Source organism: Mixophyes fleayi, chromosome 11 (genome assembly GCF_038048845.1).
Source record: "Mixophyes fleayi isolate aMixFle1 chromosome 11, aMixFle1.hap1, whole genome shotgun sequence".
NCBI lineage: Eukaryota > Metazoa > Chordata > Amphibia > Anura > Limnodynastidae > Mixophyes > Mixophyes fleayi.
The window spans coordinates 9,339,097-9,364,495 of record NC_134412.1 but is presented as its reverse complement, the minus strand read 5'-3'; the positions used below and the strand labels follow the sequence as shown (position 1 = coordinate 9,364,495).

The 25,399-nt window shown below is 43.2% G+C and overlaps 1 protein-coding gene and 1 long non-coding RNA gene across 2 annotated transcripts in view; one reads left to right on the top strand and one right to left on the bottom strand.

Moving 5' to 3' along the window:
• The window catches only part of LOC142107613 (dual specificity tyrosine-phosphorylation-regulated kinase 1B-like), a 32,213-nt gene extending 31,069 nt beyond the window's left edge, over positions 1–1,144 (bottom strand). The window contains exon 1 of the mRNA XM_075191142.1: positions 874–1,144. The gene's annotated coding sequence lies outside the window, so the exon portion shown is untranslated. The remainder of the gene's footprint in view (positions 1–873) is intronic.
• Positions 1,145–1,254: 110 nt separating this feature from the next.
• On the top strand, positions 1,255–10,842 carry LOC142107619 (uncharacterized). The gene is made up of 2 exons (XR_012679988.1): positions 1,255–1,316; positions 10,338–10,842. It is a non-coding gene; the product is annotated as an uncharacterized LOC142107619 (long non-coding RNA).
• The last annotated feature ends 14,557 nt before the right edge of the window (positions 10,843–25,399 follow it).

The window sequence follows — 25,399 nt, the reverse complement described above, 5'->3', positions numbered from 1 at the left end:
TATATAATAAATGAGGTAGCAGAGTGAGATATACAAGGCAGTATGCTGAGCCATTCAATGGGCAGGTTGCAGCAAGGCCTCCTCTGCAGATGTGATCAGCTCCTAGCAATGAATGGGAACTGCACCATAATATCATACAGTCACAGCAAACACATAGACCCCAACAGTGCCAGGATGGGGGGGACCCCCTGGTGACACCCCCCCCATTCATTAAACCCAATTCTGCCAGCCCCTGGTGATACCCCCCTCAGTCATTAACTCAAAAAGTGCCAGGATGAGCGAACACCCCCCCTAGTGATACCCCCCTCCCAATCATTTACCCAAATATTCCTGGATGGGGCAGTCACCCATTCATTAAACACAAGTCTGCAAGGATGGGGCAGCCCCCCTGCCCATTCATTAAACCCAATTCTGCCAGCATGGAGTAGCCCCTGGTGATATACCCCTCACAGTCATTAACTCAAAAACTGCCAGGATGGGGGGACCCCCTGGTGAAATCCTCCTCCAAAATATTCCTGGATGGGGAAGTCACCCATTCATTAAACACAGGTCTGCCAGGATGGGGCAGCCCCTGGTGACAGCCCCCATATTACCTCAATAATGCCAGGATGTAACCCCCACCAAGATCAGGACACCTCCTAGGGACAGACCCCCCCCCCAAAAAAAATAATGAACCCCAACACTGTCACCCCTCCCCAGAGACACAGGATGGCTGAGCCCCCGGGGCAGACCACCCCCATATCCCTGGCAGAGTGTGGCAGCCCCAGTACCAGTGCTGTCACCAGGCAGGTGGGGGTACAGGGGGACCCCCCCCCCACCGCAGGCCGCACCCGGATCCCCGGCATCTCCTCACCCCCCTCCCCGCTCTCTCACCTCAGGAACAGCGGCTGATCCTCCTCGGGCGGACGCACATCATGACGGAGCCCCCGGAGCTCTGCAGGGAGGAGGAGGAGGCCGGATCCGCCGGCTGTCGCTCCCTTCACCCCTGGGCTGCGGCCCGGCACGGCTGTGGGGGCCAGCGGGTGGGGGGGCTGTGACGGGACGGCGCCTCCGCCGCGCGCTCCGGCTCCGGCGCTGATTTTTTTTTTCCCAGTAATGCAACACAAAATGGCTGCGAAAACAAACCGACGCAACAGCCGCTGAAGAGAAATCACGTGAGTGCGCATGCGCAGAAAGCCCCGCTGAGCGGCCTGAGCGCTCTGCCGCCTCCGCTGTGGGGATTAGGTCCTGCGTCACGGGACCGGCCCCGCCCCCCTGACAACACGCCCCGCCCCCCTGTGTTCTTGCTGCATTGCTCCTACTCCTGCTGAGGGGAGGTAGGGATCAAAGCCTGTGCTCCCTACACTGGTCTGTACACTGACACTATAGCATCATATACTATATATATATATATATATATATATATACACATATATATATATATATATATATATATATATATATATATATATCTATATCTATATCTATCAATATCACATATATCAATGTCTATATCTAATATATAGGTAGATAGCTATCTATATATCCAAGATGTTTACAAGTCTACCAGCCTCAGCACTATTTCTTCATTTTATAATAATAATAATAATGATATTATGAATTCCTTATTGACTGTACCTCAACTAGTTTCTCCTTTATCTCCACCAAAATAACAAAATAAACTCAATATTTATACACGTTGGGATTTCTTTTGGTTAGATATTGGGATATTTTTTTATTATTATTATTTCATGCACGGTGGCTTAGTCATATTTGCCAACTCTTCCGCATTTTGCAAGAGTCTCGCGGACTCCCGGGAGAGTGTGGCAATCTCCCGCATCTGGATAATTCTGCCCACTTCCTAGTGAAGTGGGCAGAATTAGGTCCCAAACGCCGCGATTCACCGGGAATTTGGCCCCGGCCCCCACTGTCAAATGACGCGTTTGCGCCATAACATCATGGGGGGCGGGTCCAAAATGACGCACATTTTGGAGCCCCGCCCCTGTTACGCCCACCTCCTCCGCAGGCTCCCGGAGTTGAAGATCGTAAAGTTGGTAAGTATGGGCTTAGTGGTTAGCACTTCTGCCTCACAGCGCTGGGGTCATGAGTTTGATTCCCGACCGTGGTCTTATCTGTGTGGAGTTTGTATGTTCTCCCTGTGTTTGCATGGGTTTCGTCCCACACTCCAAAAACAAACATGTAGGTTAATTGGCTGCTATTAAATTGCCCTTAGTCTCTTTGTCTGTCTGTGTGTGTGTGTTAGGGGATTTAGACTGTAAGCTCCAATGGGGCAGGGGTTGATGTGAATGAGTTCTCTGTACAGCGCTGCAGAGTTAGTGGCGCTATATAAATAAATAGATGATGTTGCTGATACAATGAAGTACAGTTAAAATTGTGGGAAGAGGGGAAATGGTTCATTAATAGTTACTTTTATGCAGTTGGCAAGTACATACTTACTCTCCCGGAATGTCTGGAGAGACTCCCGAATTTTGGGGAGGACGCCCAGCAGAGAAAGTCACCCTCCCACATCTCGCTTCACTTTGATTCTGAAGTGGGCAGGGCCTTAAGGACCCTATTTGAAAATTGAAACATGAAAGAAATATTAAACCTAAGAAATTAATGTTTCATATATACAGCATGAAGGTAAAGTACTTTGTTCAGTATTACCCCTCTCTATGCAGATCTTTTAAAAAGTAAAATATCTGCATAGGGGTTGTGTTTGTTAACCTTTTTTGCTTGCTCTATGTCATATTTTCATGAACCCAGTGATGTCATACCCCACTCTCATTGATGTCACACATATCCCTAGACATTAGACTGGAAGTGACTAGCGCACAAAGACAAAGCTTTCAAATTGGGACTATCCCTCCTAAATCGGATGTATGTAATAATATTGTCTGGATAATGTTACATGTGAGAGCTAATAAGTTTAGGTTCAGTTTGTGCAATGTTTTTTCAATATTAGGACAGTAATTCTATTTTCATTGACTGAATTCATAAATCTTTTATGACTGGTTCAACCAAGAAAAGTTGTTTAAAAAAGACACCTTATGGCTATAACATGTTTTATATTATTTATTTTACTTTATTTAAATTGTAAAATAAATGTTATTTTTCTCTCAAGTGAATTTTTTGTTCAAAAACGAAAATTTACATGACAAATTTGAACAAATAAAATATCGTAGATGGCAATTTTGTTTCAAATTCAAAATAATTGTTTGTTGCAACGTTCTGCATTCTGGGATCTGTCGGATGCTCAGATGAATGACAAAACTTTCAGAAATGTTACGTTTATCACTAATAAGTATGTGTAATGGGGAGTAACAGCTTACACAGCATGAATTGCTACTTCTATGACAAACAAATGGCTTTCTGTAGGTCACGCATAGACAACTCTTAAGCTGCAGTGGTACTACAAATTCCAGATTTGCTTTCCAGACAGAGTTCGTCATGACATGCTGGGACTTGTACTTCTACTGACTGCTTGCCTCTGCTTCAGATATACTGTTTATTTATATAGTAACTCATAGGTGCACAATGTATTGCGTAAATAAAACTTATATACAAATATTAGTTAGAGACACTTTGGAGAATTTCCTGGCCCAGAGAGCTAACACTTTAACTAGGGCGATATTTAGTTCTCCAAAACTGATGAGCTGCCTTGAAGATAGAATAAGAGAAGAATTCTTGGTGTGATGTGTCGCACTGATGTGTATCAGTCGTTGTTACAGAATGAAGTACATATAATGCAGCACTAATAATGGGTACACAGACAATATAACAAAAGTAGACATGAAAAGCGTTGAGGCTTATGGTTACTAATCCATGCACATTGATACTGTCTACACAGTAAGTAGAGTATATTATTGCTCACTCTATTCACTGTTCCTCGCCAATTTTGTGCCTGGCATCTTTGGAGAAGACTTTTAATACAACTTGTTATACCCTGAATGGATGCTCTACCACGACTTCTAAATCCTTAGCCAGCACCCATATCTTGTACTGATGAGACCTTAGAAGGTGGAAACAGCCATCTACAACTTAAAACTGCAGCTCTCCGTCTTTTACTTGTATTTAGGCTAAAACGGATGCAGTGAACTGACGTGTGGAAGTGGAAATGTGGTAACGTGCCTATCCCCACAATTCTCCAGTTTGGAATTTTACCTGTTCCTTTGCTGGTTTTAATTAGCTTGTAGTATGTGTATGTCTTTATGTCATAAGAAATATCTTAATGTTTATACACTGGTGGGATTTTAGTCATCTTTTATTCTACCATACCTTAGATGCACTGGTGGACCCAACAGTGGTGTGGACCATTGATTAACATTCTATGCAAGCTTCATGGCTACCTTAAGGGATGCCCATAAATATATTGTGGCAAGAGCCATACGCAAACAACTTTTTGTTTTTTACTTTGTTGTAATATCAGGATGGTAAAGTACTTGACAACATAAATACTCCATACAGTTTCTTGACCCTGAACAGTAAATAAACAGCAACCAGATCTCTAGACACCAGCCAGCTTATTTAGCATTGGTCACACTGAACAATGAAGCAAAGAGGTTTTTATACCTTACACTTCTCCCACAGCCCTAGATTGATGGGCAGGTGACACTCCCACCTTCCCTTTAAAAGGGAGTTCTTGTCAGGTGCTTCTGTTTGATTACTCTTACTGCAGACAGTCTCTGTAGCTGTGGGAAAAGGCACTTTCAAACCATGTGAGTGAAATCAGACTCTATGCCATTATTTTGTCACACATATGCCCTCCACCTGTTTATCTTTAAATTAGGTGCACTGCTGCCCAGATATGTTACTCTGCTTGCATTCTTTCTCTGCAATTTGCCAGCTAAATGCCTCCCTTTGTTAAAATATTAAGAGGTCACTTTGCGGATACATTGTTCATTGCAGCCATCAAGGGTGCACCTGGTCAGCCATGTTTAAATGTCTTTTTGCCAAATTTCTGTACACTTCAGTCAGTTATACACATAATCAGTCAGTTACATACCCGTCAATTACACACCAGTTTGTTACATATCAGTTGGTTACCTACCTTCCACTTATCCAATATTCCATTATGCTTTCCACTCACTTCTCTTCAGCTTCCTAACTATCTAACAATTGTGCCTTCCATTCACAATATTTCTGCCTAACTACCATGGAGTTGTTATGCACGTCTAGTTGCTATCCAATAATGATTGTCGATTGCCGAAATGTGTTTCCAAAGCACAATGTGATTTAATAGCCAAAAGTAGCTGAATAACAATCATAATAAAATAAGTACAGCCGTTACTCCAGGGGATGCACTCCAATTTTCCTGCCAAGAATCCAGTTTAAACTAGTCTATTTCCATTACACAGACAGTATCATTTTAAACATTTATTCCATAACATCGCTAACTAGAGTATGCAATATGTGATCCCTTCAGCGAATGAACCGGATAACTGAGGATAAAATGGGGATTAAAATGATACTAAACATGACATATTTCCTGTAACCTGAACCTTTGATTTCACTAACATGTATATAACTTATAATATTAACTGTAAATATTGCTACATTTTGACATAAATAACTATGTGTTGCAACTACAATTAATGTGTACTAATTACAAATGTGTACGTTCGTGTGAATGCGCCTAATTTCCACATTCCACCTACTGTCCACTTCCCACTATACTCCCCTCAACCTACGCTCCTCGAATCCCTGCAACCTTATACCTATCCCTCCTCTTAAGTTCCTCCCCTTTACCTACATACTCTGGAATCTGTAACAAGCTTACTCCCATCCATGACCTTTTCCTCTCTCACTAATTCAACCTACTTGCCCTCACTGAAACCTGGATCCAACCTTCTCCGCTGCTGCTCTCTCCTTTGGCGGTCCATCTTTTACACATACTTAACACTTTGACGGCTGTCAAAGTGGTGGCGTAGGCATCCTTTTATCTCCTAACTAAGCCTTAAGCATTGTTTCCCCCTGTCCCTTCCCTCTCCTCCTCTTCCTTTGAGATTCACACCATACATCTTTTCTCCACTTCCCACCTCCATGTTGCAGTCATCTACTGCCACCCCCTGGCCCCATCTCTCACTTGTACGACAATTTTGCTGTCTGGCTCCCCCATTTCCTTTCCTCCAACCTGCCCACCCTCATCCTTGGAGACTTGAACATCCTCGTTGATACTCTTAATGGTAATTCTACCTCCAAACTCCTCTCCATCACCTCTGCCCATGGTCTCACCCAGTGGACCTCTTCTCCCACACACCGTGATGGGAATTCCATTGACCTTGTATTTTCTCATCTCTTTTGACATCTCTGACGTCTCAAGTTCATCATTCCTGCAGCTTTCTCTCCTTACCTCCTTCTCGCCCTCCTTCACCCAAAAGCCTGTAGACACTACCCAACCTTCCTGATCTTGACCCCTTCCGCTTCTCTGCCACCCTTGAACCACTACTCTCTCCCATCTCTTCTTTGTCTTGCCTTAACACAGCAGTCTCCTTATACAACTTCATCATCACCGCAGCCCTAGATGACGCCGTCCCTCGCACCACTCTTCACCTCCATCATTTTAAGCCCCTACCTTGGCACTCCATGCTCACTTGCTATCTTCAGAGATGCTCCTGTTCCACTGAACGCCACTGGAGAAAGTTCTGCTCCAATGTACACTTTATTCATTTCAAAGCACCCTGTCATTCTATTACTCTGCTCTCTCTTTTGCCAAATATCCCTACTTCAAAACCTTATCTTCTCTCAGTCCAAAAACCCCTGTTGCCTCTTTTCCACCATCAACTCTCTTCTCTTCCCCCACCTCCATGCCCATAACTTTGCTTCTTACTTAAAGGGTAAATTTACACCATATTCTCTTTACAGCTCTCCTTTTCCTCACCCCAGACCATTTTAAAGCTCCCCACCACTTTGTCCATCTTCCCTCCTGTCACGGACTCTGAAGTCCTCTCACTCCTCTCTTCCTCAACCTGTTCTCTCGACTCTGCTCCTTCCCGCCTCCTCCAACCTCTCTTCTCTAACACCTTCAGTCACCTAGCTCACCTTTTAAACCTCTCTCTCTACAGGCATCTTCACTTCTGCCTTCAAACACGAGCTCATCACTCCCATTGTCAAGAAACCATCTCTTGACTCTGCCTTTCTCTCTAACTACCACCTCATATCCCTACACCCATTCCTTTCCAAATTTCTTGAACAACTAGTCTACAACCGTTTAACTTTCTCAATGTTCCTCCTTGATCTCTAACAATCAGGTTCCTGCCGTATCCACTTCAACAAGACTGCCCTCACCAAGGTGACTAATGATATACCCTTGGCTAAGTTGAAAGGCCACTTCTCCCTGCTTTTGCTCTTTGACCTCTCTGCCCCTTTTAACACAGTTGACCATTATCTCTTCCTTAACACCCTTCACTCCCTTAGCCTTCGCAACATTGTCCTTTCCTGGTTTACTTTCTACCTCTCTGATCAGTCATTCAGTGCCTCTTCTTCTTGTGCCAATTCCTTTCTTTGTCAACTCCAATATCACCTCTGTGCCGATGACACTCTAATCTACCTTTGCTCTCCTGTCCTCTCTCCCTCAATCCTCTGCCCTGTGTCCACCTGCCTCTCTGCCTCCTCCACCTACATGGCTGGACGCTACCTCAAGACGCTATCCACAACTGAGCTTATCATCCTTCCATTACCTAGTGTCACATCCCCTCGTCTGATCTCCATTAAGGTTGTTGGTGTCGCCCTCTCCCCTGTTCCCTATGTACGCTGCCTGTGAGTCATCATTGCCCTCAATTTCATTCCCCACATCCATTCCCTTGACCATTCCTGTTGCCTCCACCTTCGTAACATTGACCATTATCCATGACCATGACCATCATCCATGGTTTTGTCATCTCAGGCCTTGATTATTGCAATCTTCTCCTCTCTGGCTTCACTGATAAATGTCTGTCCCCCCATGATATCTGTGCTGAATGTCTCATTGCGACTAAACTTCTTTTCCTGACGTTTCTCTTCCGATATGCCTCTCTGCAAAACCCTACATTGGCTCCTCATTCCCAAGTTGCTTACCCTCACTTATAAAGGCCTCTTTAATGACTCCCTTTTCTACATCTCCAACCTTGTCAAGCAATACTTCCCTACTCGCCCACTACGTTCTGTCAATGACCTTCGCCTCCCCTTATCACCTATCACCACTTCACACTCCCGCCTTAAGGACTGCCCACACTGCCCTCCACATTTGGAACTCTCTGCCCTGCCCAATCAGACTCGCCCCCAATCTCACTAATTCACCATCTCACACTTGCCTATCCGGCCCCATCCTAAAATAATTCCTTCCTCACGCCTCCATCTGCCTCTTTCACTCCACCTCTATAATCTCTGTTTATTACCCTAATCCTCTTAATGTTACTCTCACAAATTTCGTCCTCTCTACCTCCCATCTCCTTGTGCTCTTTGCAATGTTCCCTTTGTTCTAGTTGTATCTTCTTATGTAGTTGCTTTCTCTATAGTCTCTTGCATTGATATTTACAGATTCTATTGTTTCTCTTGTTTCTTACTTATCTGTATTTTTGTTGTTGTTGTTGATTGTGTGGCACTGCGTATTCTGTGGTGTCATATAAATAAATAAAGATGATGATGATGATTGAAGGGCTGGTGCTTCTGTTTTTTTTAATTATTTATATATACTATTATTAGGGGGGAATTAAATTGACCAGTAAAGCAGCCCACGCACTATTACCACAATCTTAACACAAATTTCTGCTTGCGGCTCTAAGAGCTGCGAGCAGAGATCAGCAGTGAAATTACCATATTAATTGTAATCATGCGCACTATTACTGTAGTAATGGTGATAGTGCGTGGGCCGCGTTACTCACACAAGTTACGAGGTCATTCAAATTCCCCCCTTAGTATTCTTAATTTGTTAAGTGCCACGGTGGGTTTTCAGAGAGTGATTTGAAGGCTGGGAGAGAGTGATTGGGCATCAAAAGGGAATTCCATAAGTGAATAGTGGCATGGGAGGATTCTTGTAGGCGGATTGTTAAAGGTGATTATCAGAGTTAAGGTCTGTTATGGACATGTTGAGCGTTAAGTAGCATCGGGCAGCACGGTGGCGAAGTGGTTAGCACTTCTGCCTCACAGCGCTGGGGTCAAGAGTTCAATTCTTAACCATGGCCTTATCTGTGTGGAGTTTGTATGTTTTCCCCATGTTTGCGTGGGTTTCCTCTGGGTGCTCCAGTTTCCTCCCACACGCCAAAACTGATGTGAATGAGTTCTCTGTACAGCGCTGTGGAGTCAGTGGCGCTATATAAATAAATGGTGATGATGATGATAGGTAGCATTCGGACATCCATGTGGAGACAGCAGAGAGGCAGTTGGTCATACATGATAGTTAAGATGGGGAGAGGTCAGGGGATGAAAGGTAGATTTGGGCACCAGACTTGCAGTATTGTATTTCCATATATTGTCCCTGCTTATATCCTATTAGTGATCACCCGGTTTTGGTGTACAAGTCCTGGGGTCTAGTTTCCATTCATATATTGGGCTTAATTTAAAGCTGCATAATTTGCACAATGTAAAGATACCTTTTGGTGCAAAATTGGTGCACTTCTAAAGTGCACAACTTAGTAGCGTCTTATGTTGAGTTACAAGGAAATTTAAATATGTTACCTACCAGACATAAACTTGTCACCTACATATGATTTCATGATGATGGTCACTACTTTTCTCCAGATGCCATTATACACTATATTTAACGTTGCATGTATAGTAAGGTGTGCATGTATAGAAGTGTGCATCTTTATGCTTAGCTCTAAATCTAAATCAAGCCCATAATTGGTAGTATTGCACCATTTGTGTGCTGTCCAGGAGTTACTAGTTTTCAGATGCTATCCCGGCCTATTTTTTTACCCCAGTCTCTTACACTTAAGCACCCTGTGTTCTCTATCACCTGATTGATGTTTTGATTTTGCTGTCCATTTAGCTGGTGCTGAAGTCAGATGTAGCAAACAAATCTGTCACTCTGCACTTTACGTTTAGAACACTTTATCTGCTGCTGTATATATATAGCTTGTTCCTAAGTTTTTATCTTATTTTGGTTGAGTTGATTTGACTTAAACATTTCTGTATATTTTCTGTCATAAGCTGCTTTGATCAGTTTTCTGGTAGCCTCAGAGCTTCTATGTTGTTTTTGAACCAGACAAACCCCCATAACCTTCACTCTCACCAAAAGCAAATCAGTGATAATCAGTCATATTTGTGGTATCATGTTTTGAAGGTGTGGGTGACGAGAATCACAAAAGTACCTTATTGTATTGCATTTTCATCTCTTGCTTGTTCGGAATGTTCATACCTTTTTTTCTTACCCAAATCAGATCATTAGAATGTTATTTCAGTGATCGCACTGATGAATTGGGAGGCAGTGACCAGCCCACTTTTGTGACTATGGAAGAACAAGGCTGCATGTGAGGGGAACGGTGCCAGGTGTGGGAGTAGCAGCACAAAGTAGAGATATGAGGCTACCGTCACCCTAATTCTGGAAGGTTTGGAGAATTATCTTTTTTTTTGCTCATTTGTGGTCAATCCAGGACTTCCCCATAAAACTAGGTGCACTTGTTCAAATGTATGTGCGTAACATAACAAATCAGCACTAGGGTCCCTGCAGCCCTTAAAGGAACTTGGTTCAGATTAAGATGGAAAAATTGTAACCCAGGAATTCTTACAGGTGACCAGTTACTAAAGATACACGCACCTGTGTTTTAGTTTGTATTAATAATGGAGATTGGACCACCACCTTCACCTTCTGTTACTTGTCATTGTGTGTTGTTTGTTTGCTATGGAGTATGTTGGCGCTTTATAAATAAAGCATAAGAATTCCAAGATTGTGTGTTGACTGTTGATGCCTATTTTAGTGTACTTTGTGCTTTTTTCGAGTCGAAGTTATGCATGCATTCCTAAAACCACAACCCTCTGGTACATCTCTCTTTCAGACTAGTGATACACTGTGGTATATGATTATCTACAAATGCATTAAAACCTAATGTACCCCAAATGTGATATACCCTGTGTGCAGCAATGTATATAACTGTAAACTGTGTTTTACCTTCCACTGTTTGCATCTCACATGTAATATGTGTGGAACATTGATGTGTAAAGTGGGAGGCTGCGCACCTTCAGGGGCTTCTCTGCTGCTTACTATATGTTTGCGGAGCTCCTGTAACACGGCACACATGTGTAAATCCACCAGGCAATGTCCTATTTTTCCCTGTACGGCTATCATTCCATTCACCTACTCCAGCTACGGTGCTACAATGTAAGCATGTATGCAAATAGAAAATAAGAGCAAATCATTGCCGTTGTCAGGGCAGCACAGTGGCCTAGTGGTTAGCACTTCTGCCTCACAGCCCTGGGTCATGAGCTTGAATCCCGACCATGGCCTTATCTGTGTGGAGTTTGTATGTTCTCCCCGTGTTTGCGTGGGTTTCCTCCGGGTGCTCCGGTTGCCTCTCACACTCCAAAAAACATACTGGTAGGTTAATTGGCTTCTATCAAAATTGACCCTAGTCTCTCTCTCTCTGTCTGTCTGTGTGTGTGTGTTAGGGAATATAGACTGTAAGCTCCAATGGGGTAGGGACTGATGTGAATGAGTTCTCTGTACAGCGCTGCAGAATTAGTGGCGCTATATAAATAACTGATGATGATAATGTTGTCAGAGTATCCATTACTCTCAATACAGAACTTCCCACCCACTTACAGAGGTCATCCCCGAAGTTCAGCCAGCAGTTGAGACTAGTTGAAGTAAATGGCCCTGATTAAGCGTGAGACGTACGCCCATTAGCATAGTGTATCTTTGCGGTTATTCGCACTGCGCAGGCTCAGAGGTTGAGCACTAAAACTAATCAGACCTGCAGTTTTTTTGTCACTTACGATTTTTTACGCCTGATGATTCGTCATGGGCGAGGGAAGGGTTGTTCTACCGTAGGCAATGTACAGTAAGAGCATGTTCAAGCAATTGCTTACAGATTACAGATATGACTGAAAATTATGACGAACACCCGAACTAGCCATCTGCTTGTAATTAGAAGTTTGTGAATGATTCGCAATTGCTAAATGAGATTTTAGTGCTTGTTCGGCCATAGTTTAGGAATTGAAGAGCGTGTTGTAGCACACATTTTATTTATTTATTTTTTACTCAGGTACGGACGTTGTTCCTGCTGTATTTGCTAGGTTATTCAAGTTTAAGTGATGCTTCAAAGCAATTGCATTCATAACATATAAAATTAAAGGTTTTTGTACACGTTCACATGTTGGACGTGTCTGAGGGGTGTGTCTATTGTCAACCGGACGCATCGGCTACTCATTCAAAGTGGAGATGTCGCCTACAGCAACCAGTTAGATTCTAGTTATCATTCTGTAGAATGCACTAAATAAATGACAACTAGAATCTGATTGGCTGCTAACGGCAACATCTCCACTTTTTCAAACCCGCGGTTTAGTAAATATACCCCATGGACTCTTTAATTCTGAATACAATGTACATACACTTGCGTGCAACTTTTTCATTTGCAAGCTACCCATTTATCACCTGTAATTGTGTCAATCGACGCCACTTACATAGAGTTTTAAATACGTGTGTTCATATTCGATTCTTGAGATAAAGAAGAAAAATAATGATTTCGATCCCTAAAGATTTTTTTTTTAAGAGGGGCAACTGTGAAGGAGACAGGAATGTCCAATGATGAGGACGTCAGAGGTTAGAAGCCCTTTGGGCACTTTGAAGATAGTGGTGTAAGGAATAGTGGTTATGGGTGGGCTCCGTAGCCCTGTTTACTAGGTAAATACACAACAGCTGTCTCCCAGGCAGAGATATGTTGTTTTCGGCAGAATTCTGCTACAACCTGTTGCTGATGAATAAAAAGCAGTCATTTCTGGCAGGCGAGGGGGTCATAAATTAGGGACAGACAAAGGGCTGTTTAAGAATAACAACTGTTCCTCTTTCCTTTCCAATAGTACTTTCCAAATGGGTCTGTTGCTTAGATCCGGACAAATAAATTATTCACACCTGTAATATGATTTACTCTTTGTGCAGGTGTGAATAATAAGTTATCTATTATGATTATTGGTAGCCAAAGGCTTCTACATAGAACACGTGAAAAATTGCAACACTTAAAAGCTGTGAATCCCCTATAGAAGCTGTCATTAGACAACATAAAATAGAAAACACCTCAGGATAGGAAAGCACATTGGGCCTGATTCATTAAGGAGAGTAAAGCCAAAAGAAAGGAGTAGGTTTTCTCCTGGACAAACCATGTCACAATGCAAGGGGTGCAAATTAGTTTATTATTTTGCACATAAGTTAAATACTTGCTGTGTTTTTCATGTAGCACACAAATACTTGATAGCTTTATTTTTACACTGAAATTTAAATTTGATCTAGGACATGTCCTACCCAACTATAAATCTGTCCCCACATTTTAAATTGACCTCACCGTCCAATGCAACATGGTTTTGCAAAGTTACTCCTTTTTTTTGCTTTACTTTTCTTAATGAATACAGTAGGGAAAGTATGCAAACTCTTTATAATGATCTGTATCCCTGTATGATTATGACTTGTGATCTAATCTATACCTAAGTCCTAATAATAGGCAGTAAATTAAAATATGAGCCCTCTATCTCTCAACCATTAATAACACCTACCACACACAAACGCCACATTCACCGTTTCTCGGGTCAGCTCCGTGCAGTGACATCATCGCGCCGTTTCATCCCGGCGCTCACGTGGCGTATAGGACGTACCTACTACTGCATCCATCTCTTGTCCACACCACTGATAATAGGGAAAGACAATCTGATTATCAGACACAAATTCTACTTTTATGTTTTAGTGAGCACATTCCGTAGTCACATAATTTACCATTTAAGTCTTATTTGGAAAGGGGGGCTGTTTTGGTTCACATTGGACATGAAGAAGTACGGTCACTGGCAATACAAACCCACACACATACAATCATCATCAGCATCAACATTTATTTATATAGCGCCAGAAAATTCTGCAGTGCTTTACAATTGGGGACAAACGTAGTAATAAACAAATCCCCCCCGGGACATGAAGTGACCACTGCCCGGGTCATCGTGCCATGGGGGCGGGACCGAAATTACATGATTCTCTACAAATAACATTAATACCCTCGCCTCGCCACCCGGAAGTGAGCATTACATGGGAGGATGGCCTGCTCTCCAGAATGAGCCCCTAGGGTTCAGGAGTCTACCGGGAATATTGGGAGAGTAGACAAGTATGTTTATTCATAAGTAAGTTTCTGCACATGGCTACTATAGTGGGCAGTAGTAGAGCCGGATTGAAACTCCATGGGGCCCAAGCAAGACACTGGTTTGCCTCCCACACTCTCCTAAAAAAAAAAGTAAAAATAACTGTTTGGCAGTGCCATGTCCAGGGGTAGGGGGTAACGGAGGTAACAGTGTGGTGGTGCCACTTGAAGTAAAGGTAACAGTGAGCCGGGGTAATAAGGGTGGCAGTGCCATGATGTTTTAGGGTAGTAGAGATAACATGAGTTGCATTGCAATGTTGGTAGCTGTGGTAATGTTGGTGGTAATATATCCACATACATCCAGTAACATGTGTGATAAGTAAACTGGTGAGACAGAGTATCCAGACAGCAGGTACACAGGAGAATTTCATGGACGTATCATGTATGTTGAATGACTCCTGACTGCATTGGTCATTGGTGAGAATACATAACAGTACTGCAGGATCAAAACAGGCATTAGTTATGCCCAATAACATGTAACAACCACATACTTTTTCCTGGATCACCTGGAACATGACGCTGTCTTTTCACTCCTAACAGTTACCCATGATCGTTTTCGATCTCAGCGATTGCTTCCTGTATACCTGTCACGGGCACTAGGAGTTTTACCCAGAATTCACCAGGTGTAGCTACACTTACCAGAAGTGCGGACCTCTGGGTAGTGTGGTGAATCAGTGGAACCATACAGTAGAATATAAGAAGGGAATGTCAATAGTATAAATGCTGAGTCTTGGCACCGTGGAACTGTGATGGTACAGCAGAGTCCAAGTGCCTGAGCACGCAGGTAGCATATAGCAGGCCAGAACTTGATAACTGGATAACGTTAGGCAAAGACCAATCAACAATATAGTAGAAGAGTCAGCGACTTGCAGCTACAATACAGAGGCACTTGTAGACTTTAGTCCAGCTAAAAGGTACCATACAGAGTAGTAGCTATATCACAAGGAAACATGAATGGTCTTTAGCTGGTAAGTTTCACCACGGATATGTAGAGAAGACTTGTCCAGCACAGGTGTGTAACAGAATAGCGTGAGTGGTCTGCAATTGGCAAGTTGTACCACTGATGTGAAGGGAAGACTTGTCCAGGTGCAGGCGTGGAACGGAGTAACGTGAGTGGTCTGCAATAGGCAAGTTGTACCACTGATGTGAAGGGAAGACTTGTCCAGGTGCAGGCGTGGAACGGAGTAACGTGAGTGGTCTGCAATAGGCAAGTTGTACCACTGATGTATAGAGGAGACTTGTCCAGGACCCGGCAGGTAACGGAGGTAGAGAGAGTAGTCTGCAGCGGGTAAGTTCTACTACCGATGTGGAGAGAAGACTTGTCCAGGAGCAAACGGATAACACGAGCAGAAACAGGAAACACCTCAGAGTCTCAAGGAATGAGAACCAAGAACAGGCAAAGGTAATAGGGCAACAGGTGCCTTAAGTACTGAGAGGTGATTAATTAACCAATGAGACTAGAGGCGAGGTATTAACAGTTCAGGGTTTCTGCACATGCGCAATCTTAGTCAAGATGGTGGACGGCCGCGGCTCAGGAGAGGCGCCAGCAGGAGCGAGAGAGACCCATGTCCCAACCTAGAGGCACTAACAGTCCGGTGAGTGACAGTACCCCCCCTTTTAAAGGTGGGCACAGAACACTTAGAACCAGGTTTGCCCGGATATTTGGAATAAAACTTTTTCAGAAGAGCTGGAGCATTAAGATCATCTGCACGGATCCAAGAGCGCTCCTCTGGACCAAAACCTTTCCAATGCACTAGGAAGCGAAGGACTCCCCTAGAGATTTTAGCATCAAGTATATGAGTAATCTCAAACTCCTCCTCTTGTTGAGCTTGAACTGGGCGAGATACTGAAGAAGGAACAGAAAATCGGTTGATGATGAGAGGTTTGAGTAATGAAACGTGGAAGGAATTGGAGATACGAAGGTTCTTCGGTAAAGACAGCTTAAAACAAACAGGATTTATCACTTGAACGATTTTATAAGGACCAATAAAACGTGGAGCAAACTTCATGGAAGGAACCTTCAGGCGAATATTCTTGGTAGAAAGCAACACACGATCTCCAATTTTAAGTGCTGGAATTGCTCGCCTCTTTTTATCAGCAAAAAATTTATATCTTGAAGATGCCTTTTTCAAAGAGAATTTAACCTGAGCCCAAATGGATTTAAACTTTTGACATAAACCCTCCACAGCAGGAACTTGGGTGGGAGGGAGGGCAGGAAATTCTGGGAGAGACGGATGGTGACCGTATACAACAAAAAATGGTGTTTGAGAAGATGACTCATGATACATATTATTATGGGCGAATTGGCCCATGGAAGCAAATCTACCCAATTGTCCTGGTTGGCTGAAGAAAAAATTCTTATGAAAGTCTCTAGATCTTGATTGACTCTCTCGGTCTGTCCATTTGATTGAGGATGGTATGACGATGATAGTGACAGTTGGATACCCAAGGTTTTGCAAAGGGCTCGCCAAAATCTGGAGACAAACTGCACTCCTCTGTCTGAAACGATTTCAGATGGACATCCATGAATTCGAAATATTTCCTTGATGAAATGATCAGCCAATGTAGAAGAAGGTAATCCTATCAAAGGGACCAAATGAGCAATCTTAGAGAATCTATCTACAACTACCCAAATGGTATTGTATTTCTTGCTGAGAGGAAGATCAGTAACAAAATCCATACTTATATGGGTCCATGGTTTAGAAGGAATGGGTAGTGGTTGAAGTATACCCGCCGGTGTTCTATGGGAAACTTTAAATTGGGAACAAACATCACAAGCAGCCACAAACTCCTTGACATCTTTCCTAATAGAGGGCCACCAGTAACTTCGAGAGAGAATCTCTAATGTTTTTCGTTCTCCAGAATGCCCAGCAAAACGAGAGGAATGATACCATTACAAAATCTTTTTACGAAGAAGTGGTGGAACAAAGGTTTTCCCAAACGGTAGAACATTGGTGGAAGAAGCAGCTAAACTGACACATTTAGGATCCAGTATGGGACGATCAAAACAATCTTCAATATCAGAGGAAGAGGCCACCGCCCGAGACAATGCATCCGCTTTTTTTATTCTTAGAAGCCGGTTTGAAGGTTATAATTAAGTCAAAGCGAGAGAAAAAAAGTGACCATCTTGCTTGTCGGGGGTTCATACATTGAGCTGACTGTAGATAGAGAAGATTTTTATGGTCAGTAAAAATAGTCACGGGGTGACGAGCACCCTCTAGTAGGTATCTCCACTCCTCCAAAGCCACATTTATGGCTAATAGCTCCTTATCTCCGATAGTATAATTCTTCTCAGCAGGTAATAAACTTCGTGAGTAGAAAGCACAAGGATGGAATTTCTTTTGTTCAGATTTCTGAGATAGAATGGCTCCTAGTCCAACATTAGAGGCATCTACCTTAAGGAAAAAAGGAAGGGTAACATCAGGTTGTCGAAGAATAGGAGCAGTTGAAAACGCCCTCTTGAGGAACTGAAATGCTTGAAGAGCCTCAGGAGACCATTGCTTGGTATTAGCACCCTTACGGGTAAGCGCCACAATAGAAGAGACAATGGAGGAGAAACCTTGAATAAAACGTCGATAATAGGTAGCAAATCCTAAAAAGCGTTGAATAGCTCTGAGAGTAGTTGGCTGGGGCCAATGTAACACTGCATTCACTTTCTCTGGATCCATCTCCAGACCTACTCCAGACACAATATATCCCAGGAAGGGAATCTGAGTTAATTCAAAGGAACATTTCTCCAGTTTACAGAATAACAAATTTTCCCGGAGTCTAGAAAGGACCTCTGCCACATGTAATCGATGGGATGAAAGATCTTGAGAAACTATCAATATGTCGTCTAGATAGACAACGACACAAACATACAACAAGTCCCGGAAAATCTCATTCACAAACCCCTGGAATACATCTGGGGCGTTATACAACCCAAAGGGCATGACAAGATATTCATAATGTCCATCCCTGGTGTTAAAAGCTGTCTTCCATTCGTCTCCGGCCTTGATCCGAATTAAATTATAAGCATCACGAAGATCCAGTTTAGTGAATATCCGAGCTCCCTTAATGCGTTTAAAAAGTTCAGTAATTAACGGAATGGGGTAACGATTTTTGATGGTTATGGCATCAAGACCTCGATAAACTATACACGGTCTCAAAGACCCGTCCTTCTTCTTAACAAAAAAGAAACCCACTCCAGCGGGAGAAATGGACGGTCGAATAAACCCACGATGGAGATTTTTCTTGACATAGTCAGACATCGCCTGGGTCTCTGGTAACACAAGGTGGTAAACACGACCCCTAGGAGGATTTTTGCCAGGTTGTAAATCTATTGGACAATCCCAAGCCCGATGAGGCGGAAGACGTTCTGACTGGGCTTTATTAAATACATCAGCAAAGGAGTTGTACTGTGGAGGAAGACCAGGTGGACAAGGTGTTATAGATGATTTATTTATTTTCACTGGAACCACTTGAGTCAAACATCTGTGATGACAATCCGAACCCCAGGAAATAACTTGTGGAACATTCCAGTCAATCTGTGGAGAATGGAGTTGAAGCCACGGAAAGCCAAGTACAATAGGACTAGTAGTAACCGGAAGATCTAAAAACGAAATTTGCTCTTGATGTAAAGCCCTGATTTGAAGGTTTACAGGAATGATACGTTGAGTAATAGTTCCATTGATAATTCGTGAACCATCTATGGCCGTAACAGCAATAGCTGTTTTTAAAGGAGTCACAGGTAAAGACCACTGACACACTAAGGAATTTGAAATAAAACTCCCAGCAGCTCCAGAGTCCAGAAGTGCTTGCGATGTAAAAGACTTAGTAGAAGTGGAAACAGTAACAGCAAACGAGCAAACTTTAGAATTCAAAAGGTGTGGAGAGGATTCCAGGGACCCCAACCTTACCTCTCCAGAACAGGTTAGGGCCTCGCGTTTCCCGACTTTCTAGGGCATGAGTTCAGCAAGTGATTAGGATCAGCACAATAAATACAGAGCTTATTCTTCAACCGTCGTTCCCTCTCTTCTAAAGTCAATCTAGAACGTCCTACCTCCATGGGTTCCACTGAAGGTGAGGGATGATGAAATCGAGAAGGCAGGCGACCCGATACTTTAGGTGAAGACTCCTTTTCGGAATTTCTTTCTCGGAATCTCATGTCCACTCTGTTGCACAAAGATATCAAAGCATCCAAAGAAGATGGTAACTCTTGGGAAGCCAGCACGTCTTTAATCTTGTCAGCAAGACCTTGCCAGAAGGCAGCTATCAATGCCTCACTATTCCATTGGAGTTCAGAGGCAAGTGTGCGAAATTGAATTACGTACTGTGCTACTGAACGGGATCCTTGGCGTAATCGAAGAATACTAGAGGCAGCAGAAATAACACGACCAGGTTCATCAAAAATTCTTCGGAAAGTTGAAATGAACATGGCACTATCCTCCAGCAGGGGGTCATTTCTTTCCCACAAAGGAGAGGCCCATGCCAGAGCCTGTCCAGAAAACAGAGAGATTAAATAGGCCACTTTAGAGCAATGAGTAGGGAAATTTTGAGGTTGGAGCTCAAAATGAATAGAGCACTGATTGAGAAAGCCCCTACAAGCTTTTGGATCTCCATCAAATTTTGAGGGAGTAGGCAGGTGTAGAGTAGAAGTAACAGACACCTGGGATGGCACTGGGAGAGAAGAAGACTCCGGGGGATTATTAGTAGAAGATTCATTTTGCACAGGATCTCCCCGAGAGACTAGAGACTGCAAACATTGAAATAATTGTTGCTGACGAGCATCTTGTTGTTCAACCCGAGTAACCAGGTACTACAGCATATCCTTAGCTGTTGGTTCCGATCCTGGGTCTGTCATGGCCTGTTCTTACTGTCACAGGCACTAGGAGTTTTACCCAGAATTCACCAGGTGTAGCTACACTTACCAGAAGTGCGGATCTCTGGGTAGTGTGGTGAATCAGTGGAACCATACAGTAGAATAGAGGAAAGGAATGTCAATAGTATAAATGCTGAGTCTTGGCACCGTGGAACTGTGATGGTACAGCAGTTTAGTAAACAGGATAAATGAGGAAAGAGTCCAAGTGCCTGAGCACGCAGGTAGCATATAGCAGGCCAGAACTTGATAACTGGATAACGTTAGGCAAAGACCAATCAACAATATAGTAGAAGAGTCAGCGACTTGCAGCTACAATACAGAGGCACTTGTAGACTTTAGTCCAGCTAATAGGTACCATACAGAGTAGTAGCTATATCACAAGGAAACATGAATGGTCTACAGCTGGTAAGTTTCACCACGGATATGTAGAGAAGACTTGTCCAGCGCAGGTGTGTAACAGAATAGCGTGAGTGGTCTGCAATTGGCAAGTTGTACCACTGATGTGAAGGGAAGACTTGTCCAGGCGCAGGCATGGAACGGAGTAACGTGAGTGGTCTGCAATAGGCAAGTTGTACCACTGATGTATAGAGGAGACTTGTCCAGGACCCGGCAGGTAACGGAGGTAGCGAGAGTAGTCTGCAGCGGGTAAGTTTTACTACCGATGTGGAGAGAAGACTTGTCCAGGAGCAAACGGATAACACGAGCAGAAACAGGAAACACCTCAGAGTCTCAAGGAATGAGAACCAAGAACAGGCAAAGGTAATAGGGCAACAGGTGCCTTAAGTACTGAGAGGTGATTAATTAACCAATGAGACTAGAGGCGAGGTATTAACAGTTCAGGGTTTCTGCACATGCGCAATCTTAGTCAAGATGGCGGACGGCCGCGGCTCAGGAGAGGCGCCGGCAGGAGCAAGAGAGACCCATGTCCCAACCTAGAGGCACTAACAGTCCGGTGAGCGACAATACCAACTTTGTTCACTGCCCCGTCAACTGACCAGATCAGTAACATTGCATTTTTGGATTGACAGAGGACTATGTCTTGCTTCTAAGTTCCCACCAATCAGTGTAGCTATCCCAAGCCCTGTATATCTTCTGTATGACCGCCATCAGCGAATCGGACCTGCAGAATGGGTTACCTGCCTTGTGGGACCAATTAGAAGACAGAGAATGTTATTATAGCAATTACAACAAAATCCCAGGACCTTCTGGAAAATAAAAGGGCTAGGATATCTGGTTGGTGGTCAGGCCCTCTAGGCTCCACTGGGCCCCAAGTGGGGGCCTAGATCGCCTAACAGGTCATCTACATTCCTGGGCAGTAGAAGGTCTAAATGAGGTAACATTGAAGGAGGAAGAGATGAGTAAAGTAGAGAAGCTGCAGGTATTGTTCAAACACAATGCAACCTGGGCCCTGTGCATCTGTGTGGTGCAGCAGACAGGGTGGTTAGCATTGCTGCCTCACAGCAATGGGTTCTGGAGTTAGATTCCGACCAGCCCCCTATCTGTGTGGAGTTTGTATATTCCACCCATGTTTGCATGGATACTCTGGTTTCCTCCCAAAGTCCAAAAACATAGTAATAGTTTAATTGGTACTGACTGTGTGTGCGTAGAAGGGATTTGTAAGAGCCAACGGGTCAGGGGCTGATGTGAATGACTTGATATTCTCTGTACAGTGCTGTGTGATATGATATATAAATAATAATAATGCATGTATAACTGAAATATATTTGTTGTCATCTGGCATAGATATATTCTACAATAGTAAGGCTCGTTTGGTAGGAAGGAAAGATGCAGAGTGAATATAGTATAGCTGTGTCATGTGACTGTAATTGCGCAAATGCGTCCATTTTTCCTGGAGATGCATGGTTCTGTTCTTCGTGAGGGAAGCATCTATAGGAGACGGTTTACACCTTCTAATGAGAGTAACTGAGCAGATTGTGACGTTCCTAGCTGCAGTGTCATTGCTTATTCGTTTTATATAAAAAGGAGGTGTTATTTATAAAATATGCCAGAACTCGTTGTTATTTCCTGATATCTCTCCATTAGCACTGGAGTTTTTTTTGCCTTAGGCAAAAAAAGTTGTAATTTCAGGTAGGAGAACTATGGTGCCAGATCAGTAAGTTCAAATAGAGCATCACTACCCTACGCGTTTCATCCTACAGACTTACCTTTGGCAGAACAAGAATTGTTTTTACACCGTGTGGCCATTAGGCTGGGTCTATGGGCACTTTTCTATTTTTATTTATTGAACAGATGAACTTATCAAACACAAGCATTTATTTGCATGGATTTTAGTTGGTTATATTTTTGTTTAGACGTTTTGGGTTTGGGCATGCTCTCTCCAGACGTTGTCAGAGGATCCCTCCTTATGGGGGAAGCAGAAGATCCAGTCCACCGTGAGAAGCTTCGGCCGACCTCGGGGTAAAGGGGACTGTCTGAGCCTCGCAATGGAGGTAATCTCGAAGACCCTTGCCCCCTAAGGGGCCTTTTGACTCCAGGGGTCGGGACTGTAAATGGACTGTAAATGGGTACTAGCGTCAGAAAAGGTGTTTCGAAGACCCTTATCTCCCTAAAAGGCCTTTTGGCTCCGGTGGATGGGGAGGAACGGTGCCCTTTCCCTTTAGGGAAGGGTCCAAAGGCCCAAGCCGCAGCACGGTTTCTTCACGGCACTGAGGTTTTTTCGAGCACTGTACCTTGGGCTTGAATAATAAAAAAAAAGAATCTGTCAGACTTACTCAGGGGATGTGTTGCTGTAAGTATAGGGACTTAAGATATTAAAAAAAGTGGTGAATCCTGTGGCTCCCTCGTACTAATCGTCCGCAGCTCGCTTCTCATCATTCAATTGTAGCCCACTTGTTATCTTTCTGGGAACGAGCAAACGCAAAATTTATGCTCACCCTGCTCCTAGCCCAATTATTCCACTCTTTGCTAACTCTAAATTTCCACCAGGTTGTATAATACCATCCCTCAAGCCTTGGAAGCGGATAGATGTTCACTACCTTAATGATTTCACCAAAGACACTTCTTTTCCCTCATTTGATGACTTAAAAACAAAACTTAACATTCCCAACACACACTTTTTCCACTACCTACAACTAAGACATTTTCATTCTACCACTAAATTAACTTTAGGTATCAGGCTGTTGACCTTTTTTGAGTTGCTTTCCCTCCGGCGGTTCTCTACCAAAGGTCTCATATCTCTACTATCCTGGGAACTCTAAGAGTCCCTGATACGGGCAGGCAGGATTCTCATGAGCAGGCTTGGGAGGAAGACCACGGAGGACCTCTAGATAACGAGGACTGGGAAGAAATAAGAGCTAACACAGCCTCCAGTTCAATTTGTGAAGTTGAGTGAAAACTAGAGATGGGCGGGTCCGGTTCTCCGAGAACCGAACCCACCCGAACTTTGGGTATCCGAGTACCGAGCTGAGCAGCTCGGTACTCTCCCGCCCATTCCGAATCCAAATCGAGGCCGAACGTCATTGTGACGTCGTCGGATCTCGGTTCTCGCGATACTTCAACTTTATAAATACACGCCTCCACAGCAATCCATCGCCATTTGACAGAGTGAGAGAGCAGGGTAATCATAGGCTAATTAGAGCAGGGACAGAGAATACAATATTGTTCTTGCAATTGCTCTAACCAAAATCGCTAGTGCAGAGAGGAGGATAGAGGTTTATTATTTTTTCTTCATATTTGGCACTCCCCAGCGCTTTTGGGGTGTCCCCCATAATTGTGCATAAATATTTCTAGCTGTCAAAAGTCATATCTGTCAGCAGTATCTACTAAATAATTTTTAGCACTCCTCAGTGCTTTTGGGGTGTCCTCCCTAATTGTGCATTAATATTTCTGGCTGTCAAAAGTCATATCTGTCAGCAGTATCTACTAAATAATTTTTAGCACTCCCCAGTGGTTTGCGCTCAGAATGGATTCAAAGCAGTCCACATATGATCTGAATGAGCAACCAGGTTCTGTCACCAGTCCTGATGTTAGTGTTCCCAGTACGTCATCTGGCCAAGGCGATGTCAAACAACAGAGTGTTTTCAAATTAGTGCAAAAAACAAAAACCAAAAAAAAATTTACTGTATTGAAGCGAAAAAGAAGTGTAACTGAGCAAAAGTTAAGTGACGATAAAAAAAAAATTGCAAGCATGCCATTCTACACACGCAGTGGCAAAGAGAGAATGAGGCCTTCACCTTTGGCTATTAGTGGCAGATCCCAAAAAGTTACCCAGCCTACAATTGGTGCACAACTACTGTTACGCGTCAAAGCCGAGCTGCAAGATAACAGTGAGGCATTACAGGAGAATATTTGCTCTGATTCACAAATGACAACAATCCCTGTGGAGAGTCCATCCAACAGTGGGATGTCTAATCGTGAGCATTCTGCTGATGTGTGCCTTAATAGCCCGAGTGTAGCCGGTGATACCCAAATTGAGGATGCCACTTTGGAATTAGAAGAGGATGAGGGGGAGATTTGTGTAGGCGACGAGGGCGCTAATGATGATGTTGATGATTATGATGCAGACAGATACCAAATTGCCTTTCTCAATTTCTATTTATATTCTAGATTATATAACGGCTGAATAGTTTTCTATTTTACTCCTAGTGGAGAGAGGATCTGATGCAGACAGATACCAAACTGCCTTTGTCCATTTCAATTTATATTGTACAGTATATAACGGCTGAATTTATTAGTATTTTATACAAGTGGAGGGGGGCCTAGAGAGACAGAAACCAAACTGGCTTTCTCCATGTCAATTAATATTGTACAGTCTATAACGGCTGGATTTTTTTGTATTTTATACAAGTGGAGGGGGGCCTAGAGAGACAGAAACCAAACTGTCTTTCTCCATGTCAATTAATATTGTACAGTCTATAATGGCTGAATTTTTTAGTATTTTATACAAGTGGAGGGGGGCCTAGAGAGACAGAAACCAAACTGGCTTTCTCCATGTCAATTAATATTGTACAGTCTATAATGGATGAATTTTTTGGTATTTTATACAAGTGGAGGGGGGCCTTGAGAGACAGAAACCAAACTGGCTTTTTCCATTTCTTTACATATTTAACTATAAGTGTAGGGTGTAATATACATTCAAAGACGATGGCTGCATTGCCAATATGCATAGATGGAGAGGAAGACAATCTGTTTTGTGTGTAGAATAGGCCTACCAACGAAGAATTAAACTGTTTTTTTGGATGATTTATTACCTCAACAATTAGATTACTTGTCTCTAAAACAGTTGGAGCAC